Here is a 15,334-nt window from a genome sequence, read left to right as displayed (position 1 = left end):
AACGTATTTGTTTTCTTATAACTAAGACTACAATGTGTCCATAGTGTTTGTTTCTTTTTAGCCTGATCTAAGCCATAGTAGGTAATAGTCAAAAAAATATTCGTTTAACTATAAAATATCTAAAATTATGCCATTAAACCATACATAATTTTAGATATTTTTTATCGATTATGATTTGGTGTGAGGTGCTTAATGAATTTAAAAAAAAACTAACCAACGCCACCTATATCATATGTATTTTTAATTCAACGAAAACAAACAAGTATGTGCACTAACTTGTCGGATCGGCCATAGTATAAACAAACTATTATGGTTTGGTTAGGCAAGGTTTAATTGATTTTTAAAAACGTACCAGCACTATCTGCAAATTATATAAGTATGCCTGACAAAGTTTAGTATGCACTATTTATGTCAAATCTTAACAGCCAACCTCCACCCCTCGGAAGTGATATAGGTACATAACGTCGTCGCGCTTACAAAATCCGCTATGTAATAAAACGCAACTTTTGAGGAAAAGGAAAAAACTGATTTACTCAACAATGCCTCACGTTTTTTACAAAGCAAATAAACTAAAAATTAGATAATTACTTCGGATTCAGTATAAATGATATTTTATAATACAATATTTAACACTTTAGTGGTAATAATTTTTTTTTGTGGGTAAAAGGCACATAGTTTGTTTTATTTGGGTCTTTAAATCCGTTTTGTGGTTGAGGCAGCACATTTTAAATTAACGCGTATTTTAGACATAGCGGATTTTGCCCCGGGTAAAAAATGATAATTGCATAATTTAATGATATTAATTCTATGCGTAAAACATCTTCAACCAAGCCAATAGTCTGTATCGAACAAACCTTTATCTTCCCAGCCAAAATTTGACATATAAATAAGTAATAATTATCGAGTGAAGAAGAAATAAAAATATCCAGAGTAGGCTGGATAAATAATTAAACACAAATGATTGTGCAATGTAATGTAGTTTTACACTTTTTATTGCTTAAATATTATTTGTCGACAAATGTAAATAATCCGCTATATGCACTAGCGCTAGTAGTAAAAGGCGCATTCTGAGGCAAAGGTCAGTGCAAACTCCGTCATGTGTCATTAACAGGCGCAATTAATAGTAACTTTTTTTAACTTTAAAATGCGATATGTGACCGGAATATTTATAGCGTATTTTGCAAGCCATTTTTAAGTGAAAATACATAGCTTATTTTGCATTTTTCTAAACTAGCGTTGATATTAGAAAACGGGTTTTACAGGCCCATCCGTCGCGTCTTGTTCATCACATAGATGTAAAAACGCAAAAAAAAAATGTTTGTCGGATTTTGCAGGCGCAACGACGATAAGCAAAATCATAATAGTAAATTAATTTAAATAAAACCGCATGTGGTTTTGAAATTCTGATGCGATTTGAACTCAATATCTTCCGCATTCTATAATCTCTTGCAATAGTCATAAATATACGAACTTCACCTACCTATTTTTGAAAACATATTTTATTGACGTGGAATCGGGTAAATGCTATCAAATCGATATTAGTAACATAAAAGAATCGATACGAAGGTCGCACTTCTCCGAAGTACGCAATACAAATCTCATTAGACCGCATTAACGGGAAAACCGAAATTATATTCTATTAAGTGAGTAATTAACGACACTGCCATTATCTTACGTTTAGCGAAGTACTTGAGCGGTTCGGCATTTGTAATGCGAGGAAGCTACAGATTACAAGACCTTCGTCATCGGCTTGAATTATGTAAACTATGATTCACGAAAATTTACCGATATAAAACTTTACTATACCCTGCTAATGATTGTATCTATATAATTGTTAACAGCGGTTTCTTTCAAACTATAGTTAAATACTACAACAAAAATTATATAATAAATAATATTATGGCTCCGTCCCCATTTATCCAGAGGGTTGGAGCGGACCCTTTTTTGAATTGCTCCGCTCCAGCTCCGTTCCGGGACCTACGACTTGCTCCACTCCGCTCGAGGGTCGGCTCAGCTCCGGGTAATTATAATAGGTATTTACACCCACGGTGGCCGCGCGGCTTAAGCGTTGGACTATAACGCCAGGTTCGAAACCTGGGTCTGGCAAGTACACATATTGTTTTTCAATTTGTGTCTGTCAGGGAATGGACCTAATAGGTTGAGCAAGTGGCTGACATCCATTTCTCGTAAAAAAACAAAGTCTGTTAATACAAACCTCTACATAAAGTCCTATTAGGATCGGACATGGTCGAAAGAAAATATTATATGTATACATAGTACCTATGTTACAAAAGGTAATTTTAAAGCAAGGTTTATTATTCGTCATTTTCATTATTAAAAAGTGAGGTTATTTATTATACACCAATATCTCACTCACCGTATTTCAAATAATTCCAGTGTTACAAAGTGTCAAATAATATAATATTTTCATTGGATTTTAGGACGAAAACTTAATAATAATAAAAAAAACATCCGGAGCAGTGGAACATTATAAATTTTCGGTGCTCCTGCTCTGCTCCGGCTCCGCTCTAGCTCCAGGTAAAACCCCATTGCTTCATTACTCCATGCTCCTGCTACGAACCCCGCTCCAATGCTCTGCATTTATCCACAAGATTTAAATATTTCAAATAAACGATAGTGAAATTACAACGCTATATATGAGTATATACTTACTATAATAAAGTAGATGGTTTAGGGACGTGGATGCCCAGGGAACTGATTTATTTTGAAGCACCAACTATAAAAATAAAATAATAATTCCAACTATCAACGTATGTTCCTAAATATCAATGTATATTTTCCTTAGAATCACATCCTGTGACTAAAAATAATTATCATTGGAGATTACAGGGAGATAATATAGTAGTGTCATATATTTGTGCACCTGCATAGATACTAGAGTATTTATGTTATAGGCTTTTCGATATTAATTAGCAGGTACCTACTTATCTATGCATTGACTAATATTTTATAGACACCTGCTCAATTTGTAATAAATGCGCATATTTATAAGATCTTGGTATATTTCAATAATTTTATTTAACTGTTTTAAAGCGCCATTTTAAATCTTTTGACGAATCGGTTGCATCATTCGCGTCAAAGTAAATCGCCGCTGATCGTATATAGAATATAGATGGATTTTGAAAATAATTTTATATTGTGTTATATTTTATACATAAATATTTGCTTAGATTCCTGAAGACTTAGTATTTCTAAAGGTTGAATTAATTAAGTAGTATTTATGATTTTAATGATTAATAATTAACGTATCTGTTAATTATGATACAAAAATATTTATATACAATTTTAATTAAATAATTTTCAGGAAATCCAAAATTAAGTCGTAATTGTAGTTTAATTACAAACATATTATATTAATATTAGTCCTCGAAATGTTATTGATACAGTAATAATTATTGAACTGAAAGATGTTCGACAACTTTTTTTAAAATAAATAGGTAATGATTTATTTGTATATTATGCCCTTGCATTAATTCGCCATATAGGTATTTTAGCCAATCGGCACGAACGGAACGTAATCTAGAAGAATGCAATGAAGTACATTTATAATATAATATTACAATCACATCAGATTCCTACAAAATTGACATTACTTCCAGCATATTATAATGTTAATAAAAAAATAAATGATAATATTCTATTATACATATTAGTGAGCAAAGAATTTTTTGCTTGACAGCTTAATCCTTTGAAAACGTATGGTTATGACATTTTTTATAAATTTCTTTCTACAATATATTACGTAAGTATCAATAAATTATTTACTACCTACGTATTTTTTTGCAACGTCGAAAAAGTCGAATGAAAAAATACCTACATTTTTTGGTATATATCGGTATATTCAATCATTTTATCTACTCCAAACGTAGTATTATAATATAGATCGTACAATTTTTTTTAGAGTATTGATTATTAGTCCTTTATTTAAATCCTGAAAAGCACATACAAGAAGAAGGATACGGAATGAGGGAATAACTAAGAAGTAATTAGATAAACTACTAATGACGAGATAAAGCATATATTGTAAAAACGAACAAAATTCAAAGTGAATAATAAAAATTTAACATAAGTATTATAAAAAACATGAATCTTTTAAAAGTTTATTCGTAAACTGCGCCAGATACTAGAAAAGAGGTGGGAATATAACCAAGATGTCCACTGTCTCTTCGTTGACTTCAAAACTGCATACGACTCTGTGCATAGAGAAACTCTCTGGAAAATATTGAAACAGTTTCAGTTCCCAGAAAAGCTTATCAATTTGGTTAGGGTATGTACAGAAGGATCGCGAAGCAGGATACTTATCCAAGGAGATGTATCGGAATCCTTCGAGGTGACAGGTGGGCTGAGGCAGGGCGATTCTCTATCACCGTTGTTTTTCAATCTTGCATTAGAGAAAGCAGTGAGAGAAGTTCTCAAAAGTGACAGAGGAGTCGACCTGAATAGATTCCATAAAATTCTTGGCTATGCAGATGATCTGGTGATCCTGGGCGATAATCAGGCATATATAGTTGATATTTTCACTGCATTGGAGGCCACGGCAAAGAAAATTAATCTTCAGGTTAACGCAGAGAAGACAAAGTACCTAAGAGTGTCGAGAAAAAACCGAAACTCAGGAAATATTGTAATTGGCAATTCCTTATTTGAAAAAGTAGCACAATTTAGGTACTTAGGAACTGGGATCTCTGAAAAAAAATGATCTTGACAGAGCTTGCCTGCCGACTGAAGAGTGGAAATAGAGCGTTTTTTGCATTGAAGAGCATATTTGGGCTCAAACTGCTGTCCAGAACAACGAAATTTCGGGTATACAACATGATCGTAAACCCTATAGTTCTCTACGGATGCGAAACCTGGAGCATTACGGAGAAACAAGAAAAGGCTATCCAAGTATTTGAAAACAAAATTCTCCGAAGAATACTTGGACCAATTAAAGAGGACCAAGGGTGGCGCATTCGTAAGAATGCCGAACTTTACGAGTCTTTCAAGCCGAAGATCAGAAATATTCTGAGGGCAAGAAGGCTGAGATGGGCCGATCACGTTGTAAGGTGCGAAGAAAGCAGAGCTCTCTACAGGGTCTACAAGGGAGTCCCAGTGGGTATCCGGCCTTTAGGCCGACCTCGGAAGAGATGGTCGGACGCCGTCAGCAGGGATGCAGCGAAGCTGGGTGTGACCGACTGGAAAAGAGAAGCTCTGGACAGAGACGCCTGGAGGATGGTTGTGCAGTCGGCCATGGACCTAAATGGACCTTAGCGCCAGTTTAATCATCATCATTTGTAAAGAAGTTTCAATTAATGTAAATAATTGTAATAAACTATTTTTTTTATTCAACGAATAAGATACAAAATTTTAGAATATAATTCTATAGGTATATTGAACAATAATTTGAAAACACCTCATGCATAAGCAAAAATACGACACCCGAGGTCATATTTTTGATGCATGAGATGTTTTCATATTATGTATGATAAATAATTGTATCAATTCCACATATTATATCTAATCAATTAAAAAAATACACCGTTTTAAAGTTATTATAATTAACTGAAGTTTTGAAATACTTACTTAAGTTGGTCCTGCCCAGGATTGAACTATTACAAGTGCACCGATAAATAGACTTAACAGTTAGATGTGCGACTTCTCTCCTCGAAATCTATCTCGTATATCTATTATCTTTAAAATAATAATCTGGTATATTTAATAATATTTTTATTCACTTAAATTCTTGTAGAAATACAATACCGTAGGGTCGCTTCCAAATATTGGTAAGTATTTTTAGATAATAATCAATTATCTGTGTTCAGATAAATATTTATAAATAAAAAAATAAATGTCCCATGATAGTGGATATACGAGTATTGAATAATAATAATTATGACATAGTTAGTGTAACTCTGCTGAAATAATTTATATAGACTGAACTGTAAGTACCACAGACGATGTTTCCTTAATTCTAATAGAAATTCATATTAAATTATTTAATAACATAAAAGCATAAGATCTAGTCTGCCAACTGTGGCCGATTTTCAATAAATAACAATTTACATATAATTCTTAACTTATGTGGGTTATTGAACATAGTGAGTTAATACAATATACTTCAATATAGGTATTAATAAAATCTAAATCCAATCAGGCTTACGTGAAGACTGATTTTATAGAAGATGTAAAACTTTAAAATTATCAAAACTCCATAGCATGTTTTTAAGACTTAAAAACTTTTAGCAGTAACCCCACGATATGTAGTAGGTACTTACTCTACATAATTTAATAAAATAAGAACAATTTTCTTCCGCTTCAATATGAAATTCTTAAGTTATAAATTATGTTTAAAGAATGTTTTTGTGTGTTAATACAATATACATATAAAATTAATCAAACCTTGTTTTACCTATAATACCATGGCATAGTTATCGAACATAATATTATAATACATATTAAAAAAAACGATCCTATTTTAGGCATGTGGTGAATTAGTGATGGTCTAAACTATTTTATTTTAAAATTACTCATTACTTGTACTCGTGTACATCCTCAGCACCTCAATATTAAATTAATATTAAATAACGGCAAGGTCAACCGTATTATAAATCGCGTATTATAAAATTCATAAAGTATGAAATATTCACGAGTATTTAAAATTCTTGCAACGTGGCTACACTGAAATACCAAACACATAACGGAGTACTAACATAATAATAATGCTATACAGTTTACGAGTTGGCTAAAAATATTATTCATTCAACTTTGTATCATAATATAAATGCAAAATAAATCAGGAGAATCGTGTTAGCATAATACTAATGTAACAATGTATATTAATATTATTCTGATATACATTATTTATTTAATTAATCTGTGTTATTTAAAATCGTTGTCTACTTTGACTATTCTTTTATTCCTGATTAGCGATAGCGCACGACTTTGTTAGCGTGAATTTGGAAAACAAAAAAATAAATGCGAAATATCGACTGATTCGATTTGATCATTTTAAAATTCAATAAGTTAGAATACCTCACCTCACAACTCTTCGGTGCCATATAATTACTTTACTTACTCATGATGAATTGTTTGCCAGTGTGCCATTAATTTTGATACCTTTAACTCGTAGATGTCCAACCTTTTAGTCTCTCGGGGTCATATTTAATAATAATATTTAATAATTAATAATTTAATTCATTTTTTATAGATCTATTTAAGTAAGCATTTGTATTTTTTTTAAATATTTTTTTTGTAAAACGCATCCAAATTATAGAATATTTTACGTACAATTTAATATTGATAAATTTTAGCAAGCCTCCAATTTTTTTCTGTTCACTTAGATGGACAGCGGGCTCAATAGGCCAGGCCTATTTTAAGGTTTCTATAAATCTAAGAAATTGTATTATCAGTGTATTCTATATTCTGTGCAAATTTCTTAAATATTGGTTTCATAGTTTATGGAGTTTTTCAAGCCAACCAAAATCCGGCGTCCTGGAAGGAAGTACTAATTATAGAGTATATACGGTGGAGTTACGGGATGCTGGTATGACTTAAAATGACGCAAGAAAATTAGCTAGCGACAGGAATTCTTGGAGGCGTCGCGTGGGGTCAATATGCTCCAACTTAGGAGCGGATATGGCTGAAGAAGAAGAATTTTTGAGTTATGATGGAATAAACAAACAGATAAAAATATTTTTAAAGGTGCTATATTTTGTGCTAAGGTATCATGGAAATAGTCAAAACGCTAATAAAAATACAAATATTTTGAAATCGCAGACAGCAATTTCAATTTTGTTTACGAGAAACGAATGTTAATCATACGTTTAACAAAATATTAGGTCTACGTTCTAGATCCAATTGGGCATTGAAAACATATGAGAATTTTCTAAACTGACAGACATATTCATGACTTCAGAACATTCAGTTCAGCCACTATTCAACGTAGTAATCTCAAATTTGATACAATGTATCTTCGATATGACCTGACGAATCATTTTTGTAAGTTATACAAAGTACGTTTGTTTGTCTGTTTCTTCCAATTTTGAATGTTTACCATAGACTGTTTGCATATTTTGAATCCGATGATCTTTTGTTTGACTTTTATTGCTGTCAGATTTATCACATTATCATATTGTTTGTCTAGATTATACAGCTATTTTGATATTGAAACATGTACTTAGTATTATTGTGTTGTTAAATAATTATAATGTGTATATTCATCCACAAAGTGACCTCGTGTGAAGTCGGATGCTTAAAATAGTTGCAAATAAAATAACAAAATAAGTTTATTTAAAACAATGGTACCTACCTAATGAATTGCTATCACAAAAATATGTAGGTATTCAATATCAGGCTTTTATATTTCATATGTCTTCATTTGAACTATGATATCCACACTTTTACTAGTTTTTGATGTTACGTGATCTCACTCAATTCGATGAAATACAACCACAACATAACCTTGTAAGCATTCAGTACCTACACCCAGCAGTTATCAATGGAAAGAACGGGTTCCACCGTCTGTAATGTATAAATATAACAAACCAACCCTAGTTTATAAAAATGTTTACTAATCTAATGCTAATTGAATATTTCGATACAAGAATAAGAAGAATTTGTGTGCTTCTGCTTCTACATACATAAAGGTATATCAAAAACTAGTGGGCATAAAAAAAGTGAACATAGGTACTAGGTAAAAAATATTGTAAATTTTTACTGATTTAATTTGATTAACCAATTCAAATAACAGGACACTTAAAACTTTTTATTACTAGAAAAAAATACCTGATGGCAGTGACACCTATCAACATTCTTATATCTTCAATTCAAATTGAGCACATTTCTATAAAAATTGTAATTTTCAGAAATGATACATTTGCTTTTAATACGGCAAACAATTTTCAACAGTAGGTGCGACGAAATTTCGCACTCGTCGCCAATCGGAGACCGACAATCGAGGTTTGAGCACGTCAATTTGTTTTGTCATGGCGTCGGAGGAATATATTCTTAAATCATGTAAAGATGACTAAAAAACGTTTCGCATGTATTTGAAAAAGAAAACATGTCAAAGAATATACTAGTATTATTACTAATATAACAATAAACATAACATTAAATGGACGCATGTTGAATATTTATGACAAATTGTATTTCGTTCGGTACGCGTCATTTGCACAATCCGTGCATCGCCTAGTCACGATCTTTTTAGACCTTGCCTCAGTTAAAGTATAGCCTTAAATGTAACTTTTGAGCAAATGGCTGACATTCATTTCTCGTAAAAAAAATCACTCTGTGGAGGCGCATTATTATGATCCATATGATTTATGGTCGAAGAAGAAGAACATTTTTAAAATTGTGTTTCCTACCCGACATCATAACTATACATTTCCGTCATTGTGTCACAAATTAATTGTAATGTAGTGTAATACTTTCTATATGATCGGTTACTGAACTGTAAGTATATTCTGTCAAATCGTATGAAAGTATTTGTTTTGCATTTACATGGATATTTTCTCTCATTTTACCCATTTTAATACGTCTTAAATGGATACTTAAATAAATCAAGACAAAACTATAATAATATCTAATAAATATAATTAATTTTGAGTTGATGTGTGTATAAATGTAACATATTATACTTATGCAGTAATTATCTATTGATTTCTCAATAAGATTTTTCCCAGAAAAATAGACAGGTTGCTTCTAAATTTAATCAAGACGTAATGGTAAATATCAAGTTTTATTTTATAAGATTTTAAGTACTTCCTTATTATGAAATATTCTGCAGGCATTTCCTATTAATTATTTGTTTTGCCATCCATATAAGTAATTTATAACAGTTGCGTAAAATAAATATATGGCGATTTTATTGTAAACTATTCACATCGATTTTCCTATACACATATCTGGTGTCATTTAAAATATTCTTAACACTAATCGTGTGGATATTCCAGTTTTACAACTCAGAAAAACGTAGTTTTTATATTGTTTATTGAACAACCTGTATTATAATCAGTTAATTACATATGTAAATACTATTTGTTTGGTAATCAAGTTGTATAGAATCAAAAGTGGAATTATTCATAATTTAGTACTTACCTGAAATATCTATGAAACCCGCATTAAAACAATATTATTGGTAGCTACTTAATATTTACTATTTTTACGACATAATTTGTACGCTGAGAAAGTAAGTAGGTATTGGTTAAATATGGAAATTTCAATAATATATCGCAAACATAATTTATTACCAATTAAAAACATCGATTCGTTATCAACAACTCTAATGATTTAAGAATTATACAGTGTGCATTTTTAATTGTTTATTAAAATTTACCAACATGACCAATCACAGAAGTAAACAAAATTGATGGATAAGATATAAAATAAATGAATACGTGATGGGCCCAATAACAGGTGGACACAGAAAGTATATTTAAATCAAATGTGTAAGAAGAATTGTTTACAATGGAAGAAGAAATTAAAAATTGTACAGGATAAAACAGTTGGTAACAAAGAATGCAAAATAAAATATAAAGAGCAGGTAATTATATAATATTAAGAAAAAAATGTTTTGGAGCAATATATTTTGAAAGATGCAAGAGAACAAAACAATTACACTCGATCACTATAATAATTCATACTTCTGCAGTATGCTTGTAAGTGTGAATGTGTAATGGTGAAAATATGTGAGGACTAATATTAATATAATAATATATTATATTGCTTATTCGAAACTCAGAAGATCAAATGGGCATCCACATGATGGAGGTTGTATTAACAGATTTTTATTTTTAGGATAAATGAATGATAGCAATTTACCCAATCTATTAGGTCCATACTATGGGTCCTAATGCACATTGCAAAACAACATGTCAATTTTCCAGATCCGGTATTCGAAGCCGGGACCCACGACATTATAAGCCTGACAGCTCGGACATTATGGGCGTAGATGGGTATATATATGGACATTTAAAAGTTGACAATGCAGTTTATCTATGTAATTGCTTCGTCAAAATAAGCATAAATTGGTCCTAAAACAAATTAATATTGTATTATATATTATATATGTACAAATATTTAAAATACTTTATTTATATAAATTACCATGTGTTTTTTTATTCCACGGAGGATAGAAAATAAATGCAATTGCAAGTCTTCGTTCATGTATTTGCTATTTACATTATTGTTTTACTATTATTCTGCTAAATGCATATACCTGTGTGCAAATTCTATAATTATTATACATGTAAGTATATTATATAGGTACGATTGAAAGATAACCTCTACTAATATTGCAAGGTGAAGGTTCATTAGTGAAAATCCACTATAATATTAAGTTTTTTCTATGTAAGAGAGTGTTCTGGTATAAATCAATAAAATTTATAAATGCTATATTAATAAAAACAGCACATGTGAGAAGCAGCTATTACCAGACATCCAATCGATCATTTAAATTAAATGCATACGATGAAAACACGTCTCTCATATAAATTGTGCATAATAAATATGCAGGTAACTAAACAGGTTCCTTGGGTATCTAATCATGTTTATTTATTATAAAATACTTATGTATGTTTGATAGTTATAAGCAACGTAATCAAAAGCGTATTAAATTTTAATGGTTATCTTTTAAAAAAGAGTCGTGGAAAATTACGCAGGCTCAATAAATTCGTATGATAATATTATGTATTTATACTCTAGTATGAATTTACAGTATCTAAAATAGCGACTGTCAAACTTGTTTACCTGAAGGCACACAATGTAAATTTATTTTGTGACAACATCCCCCAAAAATACAGTAGGTATGGAAACTTCATTAAATATAAAAAAAAATAATAAAAATCATAATGTAATTGATTTTGAGAAAGAATTGTGTCAAAATGCGGTTCTAAATTAGATCAACAAAACTAACGTAACTTCTCATCTACCATCTGTAATCGTTCCCGTTTTTTAATTAATTTCCATAAGCGCAGAGAAACCGAATTCGCCAAGATACGACGATCCAAACGTCAATTAAAATTTAATGACCGTTGTTACTAATTGACGATAATATGTAAGACAAACCGAAATCCAAAATGCTGACAACTCTTGTTTAAAAATGAGGCTTTGCGCACCAGATCGTTCTTAGATTCATTAAAATTTTTTCCACATTTAATCTAGGAATGTACTGTCATATCTTATAAAAGGATTGACGACCGCCGTCGTACATTTTATAATAAAGTTATGGAAAATACTGATTATACAGAGACGTTCCCTACTATATTTTGCACTTCTGACAAGATGTTAAATTTACTTCAAAAACTTCTTTCGCGGTACACCTGGAACCTATCGCGGCACACTACTGTTCCGTTGCACATAGTTTGGCAGCTACTGATCTAGAAGGTAAGAAAGTAAAGTTAGACCATACCGTCTCTTATTACATTGTAATGCTAAGATGCGATGCTATACCTAATGTGACCAGATGTCCCGTTTTCACCGGGACAGTCCCGTTTTCAGGTGGCGTGTCCCGGTGGCCCTGAACATAGCTTCGGGACGCCAAAATGTCCCGTTTTCGAAAAGAAAGAAACTTATGACCAAGATACAGAAATGTTTGATAAGTATTCACTTTTTTCTAATTACATTACACCGCAAAAAGTATCTGAATGGAACACTGGGAATGTTTCAACTGAAAGTCGTTGAGTCGAGTTGTTCAAACACTTTCGCGCTAATAATTTGGATCACAATAGTTTTCGTATAATTATTGAATATATTTTATGTCTGCCCGACGCTAGTGCATCAGTAAAAAGGATCTTCTCTCTTATGAATAAGTTGTAAACGAGTGAAAAAACACAGTTGAAAGTAGATGTCCTTAAAGCAATGGTAATTATTATAAAAGTAAATTCGAAAAAATCCTGCCAAGAATTTCATTCGTTTTTGAAATCAACACCAGACATACTTAATTTGTTCTTATTATAACATTAACATTAATATAACATCAGATAAATTTTCATGTATACCTGTGTGTACTTTTCATTAATAAATAAAATAATGTACCTACTATTAAAAATATGTAGGAAATCAAGCGTTGCATGCGCCTACTCAAACATACCTAACGATAATCTTCAAATATATAAATAAAATAGGTAAACTAATGACATGAAAAAACATTACTATCTTGTCAATTGTATTGTATGAAAGTGAGAGCGCCTAACATGGATAAGTACATACTTACCCTTTTTTAGAAAAAAAAAAAAAAAAATGGTCACGTTAGCTATTTATACCTGTCTCAGCCACATGCTGCAGATACCTTAAAGGAGTCTAAACATGGCCTGCCGTTCCTTCAACCTAACTGGATTCTGGTATCCTAAATGGTCAAGAAATACTATCTGCAGGATACGTTAGACTTGGACTAGAGCTTTGGGATGCTGGCAAGACCCAAAAAGATCGGCAAATGACATGTATTTTTAGTAATGCCTCCTTGGTGTCCATAATATGCTGTATTTTTTACGTCTCGTATTTAAAAAAAACTGTAATGTAACTATATATGATAGAATAAGGTATGTTATACCAACTACTTACCAGTTGCGTGCGGTAACTTCTTATAGGGATAATTTATTACAGACAAAAAAATATATATATATATATCTAATATTTGATTCATACCTATCACTACATAGGTGAGCCGATGAACTTAGCATGAGGTGTTGTGCTGCAGCCTGGTAGCTTTGACATGTATTAAATAATAATAAATTACTATTAATAATATCTAACCTTTAGAGGTGAAGTAAGTCAAATTTATCATAGTATTGCACAATGAATACACATGCATTATTTGCTACTACTTGTACTACATCGACTATTTCTGGGGATGCGGAGCATTTACAGCATCTATAGACCGCACGACACTCGTACCTACGTATATTTCTTCAATCTTGAATTATTACAAGGTACTTACCTAATACTAATTACTAGGTAGGCTCTAGCCGACTCATTTTCTTGTGGTTAAAAATATTTTATCATTAACGTAATGTCTTTTAAAAGACAGGATTAATATTTTTGGAGTACCTACGTAATAAAATTTGTACTTCCAACAAAATATTTTTATTAGTTCCAAAAAGAGCCTTTAAAATAATATTAATAATGTTTCTTGAAAATACAAAGGTTCTTACTCACCAAGTGGATACCTGTCAATGTAAATAATAGTATTATTATATTTACAATATTAAATAACTAGTGAATGTGCGTAGGTAAAGGTACATTCTCACTAACTATTATAATAAATAATATATTCTACGTTACAATAATACTTTATTTTGGGATTCTTGCATAATTAAGGCAGCAAAAAAGGGTAGGTAGGTATGTGACATAATTACGTATGTATTATGATGGATGAGAAAATATATTGAATTTGCGAAATATTACGTTCAGCGTAAACACATGGCAGCGAAAATCAATGGACGGAGAAGAGTGGAGAGAGCCTGACTAGGCCTTCTTCCAGTAATGGATTGAAACAGGCTGATGATGATGATGATATTAATAATATTTATTTTTTATTAAAAACTGAAACCGTTTCAAACTGAAGTAAGGTAAGCAGTTTTCAAGTAAATACCTACATCTAAATAACTAACCAATATAACGAGGGCTTAGTGTCAAACAACACTATCTACAAAAGTGCAACTTTACAGGAGAGCCAAAATTCGTTATTTTAGATTCTTGTAACTTAACAAGGGAAATGTTTATTTAAAACCTAATGTTAATATTTTATAATTTATTGTGTATTGTACATTTATCTTGCTTATGATGATGTTAAAATTTATAGGGATAGTTTTTAAAAAATATGAAAACAAGGGTAACTTATGTAGTTAGCGTTAAACTTTACTGACGATTTAATAAGAAATTAGAAAAGATTGACATAACGTTGTTTGACTATCATGTAGCTGTAAATGTAAAATAACGTTATCTCAAAAAAAACACTTTTTTGTAGATAACGTTGTCTGGCTTTAAGCACTCGATAAGATACCATTGATATATCAGTATTGACTTTGACGTGTTATCATCATCATGGATACAATAGGGTCTTAGCCGTCTTCAAAAAATGTCTCTACCTCCCTCTGTATGTCGTAAAATTTCTCCACTAAATTAAGTCCACGGATACGCTGTCTCTTCTTATTACAACCACCGTAGTCTTTTTAATATATTAAATATGAGACACTTCGTAGATAGATATATTTCATCTTTGAAATTGTTTTCATATTTTATATTATAAACCTACATGAGCTGGTAAGTTGCCAGGTGAGTAACCTCTCACCGAATCACCTGCTGTGTAACTGCAGTCATATTATCATAGTGATACCAA

At 31.1% G+C, this 15,334-nt stretch overlaps 1 protein-coding gene across 1 annotated transcript in view; it reads right to left on the bottom strand.

The window, feature by feature from the left end:
- LOC147077888 (uncharacterized) overlaps positions 1–15,334 on the bottom strand; it is a 525,490-nt gene that overhangs the window by 376,030 nt on the left and 134,126 nt on the right. The gene's annotated exons all lie outside the window — the stretch shown is intronic.

The sequence above is a fragment of the Rhyacophila brunnea genome, unplaced genomic scaffold, assembly GCF_057557595.1.
Source record: "Rhyacophila brunnea isolate RB1 unplaced genomic scaffold, BYU_Rbru_1.0 scaffold_12, whole genome shotgun sequence".
NCBI classification, from domain to species: domain Eukaryota; kingdom Metazoa; phylum Arthropoda; class Insecta; order Trichoptera; family Rhyacophilidae; genus Rhyacophila; species Rhyacophila brunnea.
The sequence above is the reverse complement of the archived record's forward strand: the minus strand, read 5'-3'. Positions and strand labels throughout refer to the sequence as shown.